Here is a 4,697-nt window from a genome sequence, read left to right as displayed (position 1 = left end):
GACCTTTGTATTCGCCCTGACTTGAACCTTTCTAAAGGATTTAATGTTCTTAAGTTGAGACATTCAATGGTACTGGGAACCCTACGACCCACTTGAGAGGATATTATGACCAAATTGTAGGTGCTGGTAGAAATAAGGCATTGCTGATGAGACTCTTCTGTCGAAGCCTGAGTGGAGAAACATTAGAATGATTTGCTTCATAGAAACTGAAGAAGTGGCCTGAATAGAGTGCTTTAGCCAAGGATTTTGTTGAAATATTTACCTATAATGTAGAGATGATTCCTGATCTATATTATGTGAACCGCATCAAGCAAAAGTCTAATAAATTCTTTTGTGAATATACCTATCATTAGTGGAAAGAGGCAGCAAAGGTACGACCTCCTCTGACAAAAGAATAAATAGTTGTTATGTTTACCCAAGCTCAGGAGGGAGAGTTTTATGACAAAATGATATCAGCAGTTCCTGCTACCTTTGCTGACTTGGTTAAGATTGGTGAAACAGTTAAAGAAGGACTCAGGACAAAAAAAAATTAGCAAGACCTCTTCATAACCTTGATCTTCAGGATTCCCAAAGAAAAAGAGAGAAGATGTGTCTTTCATATCCTTTAGTCCAAACCCGAAGTCAAAGAAATCTTTCGAGCCCAGTTATGGGAAAATAACATCATCGCCTATATATCCCCTAGCTCTACAAAATCCTCAACTCGTGTTATACACCGAAACTAGCCCCCAAGTTTAACAGCCAAATTTATCTACCAATCAATCGAATTACCCAGCTTTATTGCCAAATTATCAGCCTACTTACCGAGATCCACTCCCAAATTTCCATGACTACCAAAGAGCCCCAGTTAACCAGAATTACCATCAAGTCCCTCTCTGCTTACCAAAATCTTCCTCGCCCGAATAACAAAAAGAAATTCACTAAAAGTTTTACTGGTTTGGCTAAAAGCAAAACTCAATTATTTGAAAGGCTAAGGAAAGCAGATCACATCCAACCTATCCCACCGAAACCAGCCAATACCAATTCCTGATTCTTCTATGCTGACCAACATATGCATATCATTCAGGGGTGTTGGACACATAACTGAGGATTGTATTAATTTGAAGCATAAGATTCAAGATTTGATTAATTAAAAGGTGATTTCGCTTTAAACCGTGTAGCCAAATGCTACCACCAACCCACTCCCTAATAATGAATAGGCAACCATTAGCATGATAGAAAGAGATGGCTAGTGGGTAGTGAGAAAGTCTATAACAAAGGCTATCCTAAAAGAAATATATAAGATGAAAGATATAGAAAAGGTAGTGGCTGCTTAAAGTGTTATCGAGAAGCCCAAGTTTGTTGCATTCATCGCACCTCATCCAGCTTTTGCCTTAGTTCCCGCTAGAGAAAAATTTGTGGTAGAAGCCACCACTGCGTAAGGAATGGCTAGATTATGGAGATGCTACACTCCACAGGATCTTACCAATGATGCATACAAAAAGAGTGCTAAAAAAGTCCAATCATTGAAGGGGAAGCCAAAGAATTTGGGAGAAGAATGCAGCCGAAGGAGTACCCTATTGTAAAACATTTAGAGAAGTCCCCTGCTCAGATTTCTATTTGGGCATTGATCATGAGTTCTCAATATCATAGACAAGCTCTGCTGAAAGTCCTTGAAGAAGCCTACATGCCCATAGGCACCAATACTGAAAACTTGGTGGCCATGATCAGTAAAGTGGTAGGATCTCATTATATTAGCTTTGGAGGAGATGAGTTACCCTTCGAAAGAGTAATGCACAACAAGGCATTGCATATCACTGCCAAATGCCAAATAAGGTTGTTAACAGGGTGTTAATTGACGATGGACCAGGTCTGAATATTTGTCCACTATTTATTCTGACTCAGCTGAACTGTGATATAAGGAAACTTCATCAGAATATGGTAAATGTAAGCTTTTGACGGAGGTCAGAGAAACACCACTAGAGAAGTCAAGTTGCATCTTCAAATGGGGCTGGCAGAGTTGTTAGTTGAGTTTCAGGTGATGGACATTTCTACAAGTTATAATCTTATCTTAAGAATCCTTTGGATTCATGCAGTGGGGGTCGTTTCTTTAATATTGCATAAATCGATGAAATTCGTGTGGGAAAATAATAAAGTGGTCATCCATGGGGAAATAAGCCGCCCGAGTCACCCTAATGTTTATGTTCCTATGTTGAAGAAGTACTGAAAGAAAGATACTTTTATATAGTGGAGATCATGAATGCAGCTGAGAAAGACTTAACTCCTTACGAGCTAATGCCTTCGATTTACAAGATATTGGCCATTGTTATGCTGAGAAGCAGTTTTGAGCTCAGCGTGACTTAGGAAAGAATTCGAATGGGATCATCGAGCCTATCGCAATCCCAAAGAAGTTTTTCAAATATGGGATAGGCTATGTGCCAACTAAAGAAGGTGAAAGACAGATGAAGAGAGAAGGCCCAGAATCGGCAAAAAAGTTACCTCCGCTTTACCAGTCATTTTCTGTATCTGTAAAGCCTACAAATGATGATATCGAGGAAGGAATAGGTAACTTGTTTGAAAAGTGTGATTCCATTATGGAGGATTTACTTGAGAAGACTAAGATCAAGAAAGATGAACTAGGGGAGAAGCTGTCGAACTGGACTTCTATTTCAATCATGACTGCCCGGTTGATGTGGTAGATGAAAGGATGAAATTTAGCTTTTTTCAAAATCAGTGACAGTCCAAATGAGGCTCGAGACCGACCCTTTAAGTTTTATTTACCTCATTTTTGTTTTTTTATGTTTCCCAAATTGCTCAGACCCATACTAGTGCAGATCATAGCAGTCTCTGTAATATTTTAAATTTCAATGAAAGCCTCTTTTATTGCAAAGATGTTTTTACTCATTTTTACTTCATTATTCGATCACTATAATGTAACTCATATTGTTTTTTACTACAGTAATAATAATTTAAAACCTACCAATATCATGTTATGTCATGAGCTAAATGAACAATTCAAAGTGAATGATGATGAGTGGGAGAACTATGATGAACAAATAATGGCCCCAAAATGATTAACAGAGGAACTGAAAGATTTTAAGGATCAGAAAAAGCCCAACTTAAAAGAAACCGAGATAGTTAATATAGGTAATGATGGAGAAGTCAAAGAAACCAGAATCAACGTTCACCTAATAGAAACACAGAAAGGAGAACTCGTCGGGTTGCTTAAAGAATACATTGATATATTTACTTGGTCATATGATGACATGCTAGGATTGAGTACAGATATTGTATCTCACAAGTTTCCAATTGATCTGGGGTTCAATCTTGTGAATCAAAAGTTGCAAAAATTCAAGCCAGATCTGAGTCTAAAAGTCAATAAAGAAATCATGAAGAAAATTTAAGCCAATGTGATTGAGGTCACAAAATATCCAACATGGCTAGCCAATATTGTTCAGTACCGAAGAAGGATGGGAAGGTCATGATTTGTGTCGATTATAGGGACTTGAACAAATCCAGTCCTAAAGATAACTTTCCATTGCCCAACATCCATATTTTCATTGACAACAATGCGAGGAATAAGATACGGTCATTCGTGGATTGATTTGACAGGTATCATCGAATACTGATGGACGAAGAAAATACAGAGAAAATGGCCTTCATCATACCCTGGGGTGTTTATCACTATAGGGTGATGCCCTTCGGTCTCAAGAATACTGGTGCTACATATATAAGAGCCATGATAACCATATTTCATGATATGATTCATAAAGAGATTATAGTGTATGTGGATGATGTGATCATCTAATCTCGCAAGGGCTCGAACCACGTAGCCCATTTGGGAAAGTTCTTTGATCAATTGTAAAAGTACAATTTAAAGATGAATCCTAATAAGTGTGATTTCAGGGTACCGACCGAAAAGTTGTTGGGTTTCATAGTTAGTAGAAGGTGCATTGAACTCGACCCCTCAAAAATTAAGGCAATCTAGGAGTTTCCTCCTTCGAAGACAAACAAAGAAGTCATTAGTTTCTTAGGGAGATTGAATTACATCAGCAGGTTCATAGCCAAGTCAATGGTTATTTGCAAACCAATCCTCAAGATGTTTAAAGAAAGATGCGACAAATAAATGGATTGAAGAATGCAGTGAGCTTTTGACCGGATCAAGGATTATCTATCCAGTCCACCAATACTAGTTCTTCCAAGAGAAGAAAGCCCCATGTTGTTGTATTTATTGGTCTTTGACAAGCATTTGGATGTGTCTAGGGCAACATGATAAAACTGAAAAGAAGGAAAGATTAATTTATTACTTGAGTAAGAAGTTCACTCTATATGAGGCTCATTACACGCTATTGGAAAGGATGTGTTGTGCATTGACCAGGGCCAATAAGCTGAGGCATTACCTGATGTCATATATAACATATCTCATCTCCAGAATGGATCTTTTAAAGTACATATTCCAAAATGCCATGCTCACAGGGAAATTGGCCAAATGTCAAATGCTATTGAGTGCATTCGACATTGTATATGTGACTCAAAAAGAGATCAAATAGCATACCCTAGCGGATCATCTAGTGGAAAATCTAATTAATGAAGAGTATGAGCCACTCCAAACTTATTTCTCAAATGAAGAGGTATTGTTCATAGGGGAAGACATTGTTGAAATATACTCGGGCTGAAGATTGTTCTTCGATGGGGCGGTTAACTTCAAGGGTTTAAGAATT

The sequence above is a fragment of the Capsicum annuum genome, chromosome 2, assembly GCF_002878395.1.
Source record: "Capsicum annuum cultivar UCD-10X-F1 chromosome 2, UCD10Xv1.1, whole genome shotgun sequence".
In the NCBI taxonomy this organism is placed as follows: Eukaryota; Viridiplantae; Streptophyta; class Magnoliopsida; order Solanales; family Solanaceae; genus Capsicum; species Capsicum annuum.
This window is presented reverse-complemented; position numbering follows the sequence as displayed.